Here is a 13,081-nt window from a genome sequence, read left to right on the forward strand (position 1 = left end):
TTTTTGGAAAAAATAAGATTTTTGATAAGTGCAAATTAGAGATGAGTGAAAATTTGGAAAATATGGAAACCTATGATCTTTTAAACAATTTCTGTGCTTGAATTTTCTCTCACCTAGTCTCACAGAGTTTCAGATAAATTGAAGAAAACAGGGAAGAAAGAGTACCCTGTCACAGAAGCAGCAATGCACTGTTAATAAGGCCAGCTTGGGTTTCATTGTAGATTTAGAATGAACAGTTTGAATAACTTTTGGCAACTGATAATAACTCTGAATTTCAGTGACACTAACTGGTATAAGATCTGAATACATAGTATTATACAAAAAAGCAATGATGAAATAGTTACTGGACCCAATCTTGCAACAAAATTCTCTAATCTATTATTTGTGTACCTAATAAGCAATTTGCAACAACAGGTGGTTGTCTAAGTGACCTTTCTCTCCTTTATGTCCTCAATGTCTCACAGAGTCTGACATATAGTAGGTGATCTAAAAAAATACATTGCTTAGGTTGTCTGAATGACAAAAACCCATTCTAAATTCTTTCCATAAAGTACTTCAAGATTTTGTTCACTTTTCAGTTAGTATCAAGATTCTAGAGAAAGTTTTTGAATAATAAGCAAGTATCATTCTTGGCCAGATGTCGTGTAGAAAAAAATAATTTTACTTAGTTACTGATTTCAGGCTCAGAAGGAATGTGAAGTTGAAAGTCATGAAGAGATGAAGGAATTCAGTTGGCAGCAACGGTTTCTTGCATCCAGTCCAAATAGTTGCACAGCTTGGTGCAGACACCAGGTTTTCCTTTGAGAGCACAGATTGAGTCCCAAGAGACCACACCCTGGGGTTGTTCATTGCAGACCACAGGTCTACCAGAGTCACCCTGGCAAAGGAAAAGTTGATCAGGGTTTGGGCCTCCTCATAGATTAAAGTTAAAGCCTTCATTTTCAGGCAACATATGGGACTTGGGTTAGATCCCCTCCTTTTTTGAATAATTGAGGTAAATTTTTTCTTTTTTCTTTTCTCTCCACTCTAGTGCAGAAGGAGAAGGCTCTATTGCCATGAACAAAGTCCCAAATCAGTGATGGGATGAGTGTAAGAGATATTGTTCCTCAGGAGGCCAGGGGAGTAGTAGGAGGGCTTTACTCTTCTCCCTAAGGAGTTACTGAGCCACAGTTAGTGAGCCAATGTCCTAAGGCTAAGAGAGCCTTCAGGAGGCTCCACTAAGGCATAAATGCTGCCAGAAGTTTGGGTAGAGATATCTGCTTAGTAAGAACTTGAGTATCATAATGGACATTTTGTGAACTCAACAGGTCTCCCCCTTCTGCATGGGACACCATAGTAGGAACTCCAGACCTAGATCTCTCTCTCTCTCCATAAACCTTAAGACACATCTTGAGAAACAACCTCAAAATTACCGTGCAGATCCCAGCTACTTTGGTATTAGGATATGTCCTTCAAAATTGGGAATGATTTTACTCTTCCAGTTTGAAAAGAGAACAATTTATGTACTATTGCAATGTGATTTGGGTCCAGTATATACCAGGAAATGGCAAGAGATGGTACAGGATAGCAGTTTAAGCTATAATACTATTTTACAGTTAGATTGTTTCTACAAAAAGCATAGAAAGTGGAGTGAAATCCCTATGCTCAGACTTTTGTGGCTCTTCATCTCAGGCAAAGCTCTGGTACTTACCATGGTCCCTGAGGAAGAAGAGGATAACATCATTGAAGATCCTGTCCTCAAAATCCCATCTATCTCTTATATGGGTCTCTCCCAACTGTTTAATAAAAGTAACTACATTGGGTAGAGTCCTCAACCACCCCTTAGTAATCCTCAGGCAGTAAATTCTCAGGAACTCTGATGAAGGTTAGGATTCCAATATTTTCAAAAGATCCTGGTAGGTTTACAGATGGATCTGCAGACCCCTATCACTCAATTGCAGCACATGGCCTTTGCTGTGTTCAGCAATCATGATCTAACATAAGATAAAAAGAGAAGGGCTGAGAAAAAAAGAACAGGACAAAATTATAGCTGTCACCAATGGACACCCATTTTTAAGGACACCCATGTGGTCTAAGGGAAAACACAAAGACAATAGAGGAAAGGTTTCCCACTTTAAATGAAAGGAGATTGGACACTGGGCCTGCAGCTGCACCAAGTCAGACTCTGGCTCTTGCTCCATATATTATGCAATTAATTTGCCTGACTGGAGGCACTGGAAGATTGACAGTCCCCAATCCCAGAGAGGGGCCAGGCCAAACAAACTCCTTATATTCTGCTCTGATAAAGAGGATTGAAGTTGTCCAGGGCAACTTACAATCCCCCTGTCCACAGACATTGAGGCACTCTGGGTAACACTGGACACCATGGGCAAACAAATTAAATTACTCTATTTTTGCTCAAAAAAAACCCTCCTCTAAATCTATAGTCATAATTTGGGCCAAGGGAGACCCTCATCAGGGGTTCTTTACTCCTGGTCTGACATATCACTTCAAAGATGTGGTGCTACATGTCCACACAGCAATCTGGAAAAAGAGGCTTGCTACCTAAAATTCCTTGAAGTAGTCTATCTTCCCAGACTGATTGCTGTCACTCATTGCAAGGGACACTTAAGGGACATAATTAAAGTTTCTTTGGGAAATCAAAAGCAAGATAATAGAAAAGATAATAGGCAATAGTAGAAAAGCCTTATAGCCCCTCAAGACTTAGCCTTATTCCTAGTTCCTGAGGAGCCATTCTGGTCCTTTCTCAGGAGACACAGTGACAGGCTATAAAAGCCCTACATGGGAAATGGTCAGTCAAATTTCCACAGAACTAAGACTGTACTCCTGTGAACCTCAAGAAGACCCAAAGCTCCTCATAAAAAAGCAAGAGTGAATTTCTTCTCTGAGTCCAGATAAGCAAAGTCAACATAAGTAGACACTAATGGCCTATCAAACATCCCCCTTTGCCTCTACAGACTCCTGACAAGTTCACCAACTTCTCTTCTGTTAAACAGGCAGCTTCACTGTTGTCCCTATATAGACATTAACTTCTTTCTGACAGATTTTCTCCGTACATCCAGTGAGCCACATCATCCTAAGGTAGGTAGAGAGTACATAATACCCAGGAGGTAGGGTCAACAGCAAGAAGCAGATATAAATACAGAGATATTCACTTCTACAGCAACCCATAATGAATTATGGGAATTTATATTTGTCAGGGAGAAATGGGGTAAGAGATTAGCGCATGGCGATCTAGCAGGACAACCAGGGATGACCTATCAGTCACAGAAACCTGTCAAATCAAAGCCAGCATACATGGGCAGAACATCTCCTAGTGTCCTGGTTCTGAAATCATAAGGAAGAAATAAAAGATGGCAGCCATTGACTTTGTTGCTACTGCCCTCTTTTTCATGCAGTGGTCCAACATGTGTGCAGGGCAGATCTTCTCTTTTCTTTGGAGCACTCCTTGTTCTTCTTGAGCCATTCTTTGCTTTTTCTCTTTTACATTTTTAAACCCTGAAATAAATGTTTAAATTTCATGTTCAGCCCCCATCTGATGCTCTCCAAACTGTGACCAGCCAGGTGAGACAAGCAGCTTGAAGCTCCAAGGCCATCCCGGGCCCTGCTCATGCCACGGTGAGGTCTGCTTAGCCATGCGGGCTCCTCAAAGGCCCAGTCCTCCCACTCCCATGGGCCTCTGGCCTTCTGGCTTTTCTTCTACCTGCTCCCACACTACAGAGGCACAGGGGATTATAAAGACACTCATCCTGAGTGCCACAAGACAGAGCAGAAGTTAGTAACAGAAAGAGGGCTTCTTAGGCTCCTCAATGAAGACTGAAGCTCAGCGGAAAAGTAAAGAGAAACTCTACAATAAAGGCACATCAGACCACTGTATTTGGTCTGCTGCTGGCTCGCTGAGACTCATTGACTCATATATGCACATGGATTCCTATGTTGCCTACTGTGACAGCAGAGACATACCCTGAAGGAGGCCCATAATTTTTATTGCTATTTGCAAAAAAGAAAAAAGAATTTTTCTCTTATTTTTAATTCTTGATTTTTACTTTTTTCTACTCTTGAAAGTTTTACTTTTTTTTCTTTTCTTTCTTTTATCTTTTCTCTCTCTCTCACTTGTTCTCTCGCTGTCCCACATTGCTCCTCAACTCCTCACTTGTTCCTTTCTGCACTGAATTCGGATTTATCCCTTATTGTTCTTCTCTTTTTCCTTCTCTTGATTATCATTAGGTTTAAAGGAAATCGGTATCTAGCCTCCCTGTTGCTGTTAGGTGATTCTATTCACATCTTTGTTCTTTCATTCTGCCTTTTTATCTTGCCTTTAACAACTTCTTAGAGTTTGTGTGATCTCTCTGTGTCTTCTGGACTCACCACTAATCTTACCTGTTCTTTCTACCTGTCCCTCCCCACCCAACTCCTTTTAACTCCCCACCCCAAAGGGAAAGATGCTATATTGAAGAGTTGATTCATTATAAACTTAGGTTGGGTTGGTCCTCAGTTTTAATTTAACTCACATAGTTAAATGTGATAGATTAATAACTACCAAAAATTGTCATTTTCTAAGCTGTGCTTGATGCTATGGTATTGCTGACTATGTCATTTGGGATAACATGTTGTGAATGATCTAATTAGTTTTCCTTCCTGGTATAAGGAAAATAAAATAGCCTCAAAGTCATTAGAGTCTCAAAACCCAAACACAAGCTATATCTGGAAGACACCTCTGAAAAGCAATCATTCCACAAGGGTTTTAAACACAAGCAGCAAAGATACCTACATTAAGCAATTTTGAAATATCAACCCAGGAATTTAACCAAGGACAGTACCAAAAACAAAAATGAGAAGACACTTAAGCAAGGCACAAACACAGGGTTCCATGCCACAAAAAGGAAATTCTGGGGGAAATGAGGTGGAAAAGTCTGATAATCAACCACCTGAACACCCTGAACTGATAGCACAGGAAGTAACAAAGCAGATACATGAGGCTCTAGAAAAATTCAAGACAGAAATAATCTCCCAGATAAATACAGACATGGTGAGCAGAGTGAAAGACATGATTAGAGGCTCTAGAGCAGAAACAGATAAGAAAATAGATGAGATCAGAAACATGCTGGAAGCCATGAATGCCTAGCATAAGAAAAAAATGGAAAACATGATAGCCCAACATAAGAAATAAATGGAATCCATGAAACAGATTCAAACAGATATTCAGGAGATTAAAAACTCCATTGAAAGCAGAGCAGACTAAGAGAATCTGAAGACAGAATATCAAATATAGAAGACAGGATTGCAGTGAAGGACCATGAAAACAGAGATTTCTTAAAGATAGTAAGGGACCATGAGAAATCAATCCAACAGCTGCTAAATGATGCAAAGAAGAATAACATAAGACTCATAGGAGTCCACAAAAAAACAGGACAAAGTACAATTGACATAAAAAACTGTTCAGAGAAGTAATAATAGAAAACTTCCCAGACAGAGATAGAGAATTGGACATACAGATAAGTGAGGCATATAGAACTCCAACCAGCCATGACCAAAAAAAAATCTACACCTAGCCATATAATAGTCAAGATCCCAGAAACCCAAGAAAAGAACAAAATTCTATAGGCAGTTAGAGAAAAGAAACCAATCATCTACAAAGGAAAACCCATCAGGTTCATGGCAGATTGCTCAACACAAACCCTCAAATCAAGGAGAGCCTGGAATGAAGTATTTCAAGCCCTAAAAGAAAATAACTTCCAACCTAGACTGTTGTATCCAGCAAAATTATCTTTCAAAATCAATAGGGAAATTAGATACTTTCACAACAAAGAACACCTGAGAAATTTCGTGAACACAAAACCAGCACTCCAAAAACTTTTATGCAATATCCTAGAAAAAGACAATGAAGGTCACAACTCCATGAGGCCCAGCAGGGAGAATGCACCATGCAAGGTAAGACACTAAAGCAAAAGGGGGGAAAATAAGAAATAAAAGAGCCAACCATATTAAAACATCATGACAAGGATGAGTCAACATCTCTCAATTATAACTATCAATGTTAACGGCCTCAATTCACCAATCAAAAGAAACAGACTGACAGAATGGATTAAGAAGCAAAACCCAGCAATATGCTGTATGCAAGAAACACACCTAACTCAAAAGGAAATCCATAGACTGAAAGTAAAAGGATGGAAAACAGTTCTCCATGCAACAGGAACCCAGAAAAAATCAGAAGTAGTAATCTTATTTGCAGATAAAGTAGATTTCAAACCAAAACTAATTAAGAGAGACAAAGATGGTCACTACATACTTGTGAAGGGAACAATCCAAGAGGAAGAGATGACAAACCTAAATATTTATGCACCAAATACGGATGCCCCCAACTATATAAAACAAATATTAATGGACATGAAAAACCAAATAAGCACTAACACAGTTGTAGTGGGGGAACTCAACACGCCTCTATCCCAAATAGACAGATCAACCAGAAAAAAAAATTAACAATGAAATTCTAGACCTGAACCAAGCTATTGAACAAATGGACTTAATAGATGTTTACAGAGGGTTCCACCCCACAAAATCAGAATACACATTCTTTTCAGCTGCACATGGGTCATTCTCAAAAATAAATCACATGCTAGCTCATAGGACATATCTAAGTAAATGTAAAAGAATTCAAGTTATCCCCTGTATATTATCAGACCTTAGTGCAATACAATTGGAGATCAATAACATAAGAAACTGCAAAATTCCCACAAACAGATGGAAATTGAACAACATCCTCCTGAACAACCAATGGGTCACAAAGAAAATTAAAGAAGAAATTAGACAGTTGCTACAAGTAAATGATAATGACAGTATAACATACAGGAATCTGTGGGACACAGTGAAAGCAGTTCTACGAGGGAAATTCATAGTAGTGAATGCCCATATTAGGAAAACAGAGAGAACGCCATTAAATAACCTAATGCAGAACCTCAAGCTCCTAGAAAAAGAAGAGTATAACAAACCCAAGGCTTGTACAAGAAAGGAAATTATAAAGATGCAAGAAGAAATCAATCCAATGGAGACTAAGTGAATGATACAAAAAAATCAATGAATCAAAGAGTTGGGTTTTTGAAAGAATAAATAAAATCAATAAACTTTTAGCCAACCTTATCAAAAAAAAGGAAAGAAAACGCTCAAATCCAGGCAATTAAGAAAGAAAAAGGTGAAGCCACAACAGATCCAGCAGAAATCCAGAGAATCATCAATACCTAGTTTGAGAACCTGTACTCTAGTAAAATGGAAAACACAGAAGAAATGGACAGATTCCTAGATAAATATGAATTGCCAAAACTAAATGAAGAAGATATAGAAATTCTAAACAACCCAATAACAATGAGTGAAATTGAAAATGTAATAAAAACTTAACAACAAAGAAAAGCCCAGGTCCTGATGGCTTCACTGCTGAATTCTACAAGCCGTTTAAAGAAGAACTATCGCCATTGCTCTTTAAACTCATCAAGGAAATTGAATGGGAAGCAAGGCTTCCAAATTCTTTCCTGGAAGCAAGTGTTACTTTGATTCCAAAACCAGGGAAAGACCCAACCCAAAAAGAGAACTACAGGCCAATCTCCCTAATGAACATAGATGCAAAAATCTTCAACAAGATACTGGCAAACAGAACACAGAGTGTCACCAAGAAGATCATACACCCTGACCAAGTCGGATTTATCCCAGGGATGCAAGGATGGTTCAACATCTGTAAATCAATAAATGTAGTACACTATATTAACAGAGTCAAAGACAAAAACCACATGATCATCTCAATAGATGCATAAAAAGCATTTAACAAAATCCAACACCCATTCATGATAAAAACGCTACAGAAAATTGGAATAGAAGGTCTTTATCTCAACATGATTAAGACTATCTATGAAAAACCAACAGCCAACATCATACTAAATGGTCAAAAACTGAAAACTTTCACACTAAAATCAGGAACAAGACAAAATGCCCACTATCACCACTTCTGTTCAATATTGTTCTGAGAACATTAGCCATAGCTATTAGAAAGAGAAAGAAAAAAAGGAATAAAAAATTGGAAAGGAAGAAGTGAAACTGTCGTTATTTGCCGATGATATGATACTTTACATAGAAGATCCAAAAACTCAGTCAAAAGTCTTCTAGACCTAATTGACAGATTCAGTAGAGTAGCTGGATACACGGTCAACACTCAAAAGACAATAGCCTTCTTATATGCAAATAGCAGCCCCATTGAGAGAGAAATTTGAGAAATAATTCCTTTTACAATAGCATCTAAAAAATGAAATATCTAGGAATCAACCTAACAAAGGAAGCAAAAGACCTCTACACTGAAAACTACAGCTCTCTGAAAAAGGAGATCAAAGAGGATATAAGAAAATGGAAAGACATCCCTTGTTCCTGGTTAGGAAGAACCAATATAGTGAAAATGGCCATACTTCCAAAACTACTATATAGATTTAATGCAATGCTGATTGAAATTCCAACAATATACTTCACAGAACTAGAGAAACCAATCCAAAAATTCATTTGGAAGCAGAAGAAACCTAGAATAGCAAAAGCAATTCTAGGCAACAGGGACATGGCAGAGGGTATCACAATTTCAAACTTGAAACTATACTACAAAGCTACTGTGATAACATCATAATGGTACTGGCAAAGGAACAGACCTGAGGATCAGTGGAATAGATTAAAATATCCAGAAACAACTCCACACATACTCAGCCACCTCATCTTTGACAAAGGAGCCAACCATCCTCACTGGAGGAAAGACAGCCTATTTAATAAATGGTGTTGGAAAAACTGGATTTCAACCTGCCAAAGATTAAAACTAGACCCATACCTATCACCGTGCACTAAACTAAGATTGAAGTGGCTTAAAGATCTAAATATTAAGACAGAAACAGTAAACTTGCTGGGAGATAAGTTAGGTAGAACTCTTGATTACATTGCCATAGGAAAAGACTTTAAGAACAAAACTTCAGCAGCATGGGAACTAGGACAAAGAATCAACAACTGGGATCTCATCATATTAAAAAGCTTCTGCACTGCAAGTGATACTACCAACAGAGGTAAGAGACAACCTACAATGTGGGAAGAAATTTTTAGCAGCTGTACCTCAGACACAAGTCTACTGTCAAGAATATATAAAGAACTGGAAAAAATCAGACCCCCCAAATTCAAAGACTCAATTCAAAAATGGGCATCTGAAATGAACAGACATTTCTCAGACAAAGAAGTAAAAACAGCAAAGAAATATATGAAAAAATGTTCCACATCACTGGTCATTGGAGAGTTGCAGATGAAAACAACACTGAGATTCCACCTCACCCCACAAAGAATGGCTGCTATCAAGAAATCAACCAATAACAAATGCTGGCGGGGGTGTGGAGAGAAAGGAACCCTTCTCCATTGTTGGTGGGAGTGCAGACTGGTGCAACCACTGTGGAAATCAGTATGGAGATACCTCAAAGAACTAGGACTACAGGTCCCATTTGACCCAGCTATTCCCCTACTGGGAATCTTCCCCACAGAATTAAATGAATCATACCACAGCGATATATGTACACCTTTGTTTATAGCGGTACAGGTTGTAATAGCTAAAGCTTGGAAACAGCCCAAATGCCCATCAACTGGAGACGGGATAAAGAAAATGTGTTTTTTTAATAAAATGGAGTACTACTCAGCAATAAAGAATGAGAAACTGGAGTCATTTATAGCTAAATGGATGCATATTGAGGCCGTACTCTTAAGTGAAATAAATAAGACACACGTGTAAATACTGAACAGTTTCTCTAGTGTGAGAAACTGAAAGTATAAATAAGGATGAAAATGATTAAAATGAATAATTGATAATTTGAAATAGGAAAAGGTCCAAGGGTTTGGGGATGGCGGGAGGTGGAGGGGAAAGGGAAGAAGGGAAAGGAAAAATTATGAGAAAGAAGAAAAATGGAATCAAAGTTTGTGTAAATAGGGAAGGGTGATGGGGGTGAAGGGTACACAGGTAATGGGAGAAAAAATAAGAACTAAGACACATCATGTTCTGGTACAAACACCCAATGATAAATGTAAATATATTTTATACCTAAAATGTACCAATAAGTATATAAATTTAAAAAAATAAATTTCATGTATATTTTCTGTCCTGTCCAATTCTTTGAATTTGACAGCAAGGGTCTAGAAAGGATCGCTGGCCACCACACTATCTGATAACAGTATGCTCTTTCTGTATTCTCCCTCTCTGTGAATTTATCAGATCTAAAAATCTTCTGTCAGTGTTTTTAGGGTCTTCTAATTAACGAATCATGTCATCTACAAATAGGGAAAGCTTCAATTCTTCTTTCCCCATTGGTATCCCATTTATTTTTCTTCTTGTATTATTGCTCTGGTTGACATTTCAAGGATTATAATGAATAGAAGTAGTGACTGTGGACATCCTTGTCTCTTTCATTATTTTTACTTTTCCCCATTCATTGAGATATTGGTTGGGGTTTGACATGTATAGCATTTATTATATTGAGCTAATATTTCTATACCTAGTTTCCTTAGAACTTTTAACATAAAGTGATATTGATCTTTGCCCAAAGTTCTGCCCTATTTATTGAGATGATCATGCCATTTTGCCCTTGATTCTGTTTCCATTGTGTATTTTCTTTATTTATTTACATATGTTGAACAATCCTTGCATCCCTGGGATGAAACCACCTTATTGAAAGTGTATAATTTCTGTAATGTGTAGTTGAATTTGGTTTACAAAAATTTTATTTATTTTTTTGCATCTATGCTCATTCGGGATGTTGGTCTGTAGATTTCTTTTATTCTAGAGTTTTATCTGGTTTGGGCATGAATGTGATAAAATGGCTTCATAAAATGCATTTGGGAGAATTCCCTTTTACTCTATTTCATTGAATACTTTGAGGAACATCTGTGTTAGTTATTCTTTAAAGGTCTACTTAAATTCCTCAGTAAATTCATCAAAATTAGGCATTAACTTTGTTTTTCCCCCATTGTTTATTGGTACATTTTAGGTATACAATAGTTACATTCATCATTGGGATCTTGTACCTGTACATGATGTATCTTGGTTCTTATTTTTTCCCCCTTCCCCTGCCCTCCTTTCAGCCCTCCACCCTTCCCTATTTACTAAGACTTTGTTGCCATTTTTTCCTTTTCTCATATTTTTCCTTTCCCTTCTTTCCTTTCCCCTACTCCTCCCACTTTCCCTACTCCTTTAGACCTTTTCTTCCTATTTCACATTATAAATTATACATTTGTCATTATTTACACTTTTAGTTTTTCACACCAGAGAAACTATTTGGTATTTACATGTGTGTGTCCTATTTATTTCACTTAAAAGTATGGTCTCAGTGTGCACCTATTTAGCTACAAATATCTCTAGTTTCTCATTCTTTATGGCTGGGTAGTACTCCACTTTATAAAAAAAACCACATCTTTATCCAGTCTCCAGCTGATGGGCAATTGGGCAGTTTCCAAGTTTTAGCTATTATAAACTGTGCTGTTATGAATATGGGTGCACATATATTGCTGTGGTATGATTCTATTAATTCTTTTGGGAAGGTCTTTTGCTTCCTTTGTTAGATTAATTCCTAGATATTTCATTTTATTGGATGATATTGTAAATGAATTGTTTCCCTTAATTTCTCTCTCCGTGAGTCTGTTATTTGTGTATAAGAAGGGCATTGTTTTTTGAGTGTTGAAGATGTGGTTTTTTTTATATAATGGAGTACTGCTCAGCCATAAAGAATGAGAAACTAGAGACATGTATACCTAAATGGATGCAATGGATGCATAGAGGCCATCCTCTTTTAAGTGAAATAAATAGGACACACAGGTGTACATACTGAATAGTATCTCTAGTGTGAGAAACTGGAAGTGTAAATAAGGATTAAAATGATTAAAATGAATAATTGATAATTTGCAATAGGAAGAAAAGGTCAAAAGTGGCAGGGGCGGTGGGCAGGGAAGGGGAAAGGAAAGAAGGGAAAGAAAAAATTATGAGAAAAGAAAAAAATGGAAATGAAGTCTAATTCTTTTGGGAAGATACCCAGCAGGGGAATTGCTGGGTCAAATGGGACTTCCAATGCTAATTCTTTGAGGTATCTTCATACTGATTTCCACAGTGGTTGCACCAGTCTGCACTCCCACCAACAGAGGATCAGGGTTCCTTTTTCCCCACAGTCCTGCCAGCATTTGTCATTGGTTGATTTCATGATAGCAGCCATTCTTTCTGGGGTGAGGTAGAATCTCAGTACTGTTTTAACCTGCATCTCTCAAATGACTAGTGATGCTGAACATTTTTTCATATGTTTATTTGCTGCTTTTACTTCTCTGTCTAAAAAATGTCTATTCATCTCAGATGCCCATTTTTGAATTGGGTCCTTGTATTTTGGGGATCTGATTATTTAAATTTCTTCATATATTCTAGATTGTAGTCCTTTGTCTGAGGAACAGCTGATAAAAATTTTTTCTCACATTGTAGGTTGTCTCTTAGCTCTATTGGTGGTTTCTCTTGCAGTGCAGAAGCTTTTTAATAAGATGAGATCCCAGTTGTTGATTCCTTGTGCTACTTCCCATGCTACTGAGGTTTCCATCATAAAATCTTTCCCTATGCCAATATCTTCAAGAGGTCTACCTAACTTATCTTCCAGCAAGTTTAGTGTTTCTGTTTTAACATTTGATCTTTAATTCACTTCCATTTTAGTTTAGTGGATGGTGAAAGATAGGGGTTTAGTTTTAATCTTCAGCAGGTTGAAATTCAGTTTTTCCAACACCATTTATTAAAGAGGCTATCTTTCCTCCAGTGAGGATGGTTGGCTCCTTTGTCAAAGATGAGGTAGCTGAGTATGTCTGGAGTTTTTTCTGTATCTTCTAATCTGTTCCACTGAAACTTGGGTCTCTTTCTTTGCCAGTACCATGCTGTTTTTATTGCAGTGGTTTTGTAGTACAGTTTCACGTTGGGGATTGTGATACTCCCTGCCATGACTCTGTTGCCAAGAATTGCTTTTGCTATTCTAGGTCTCTTCTGCTTCCAGATGAATTTTTGGATCTTTTTCTC

Source organism: Heterocephalus glaber, unplaced genomic scaffold, assembly GCF_053883595.1.
Source record: "Heterocephalus glaber isolate CG9 unplaced genomic scaffold, H.glaber_assembly_v1.0 deba00000621, whole genome shotgun sequence".
NCBI lineage: Eukaryota > Metazoa > Chordata > Mammalia > Rodentia > Bathyergidae > Heterocephalus > Heterocephalus glaber.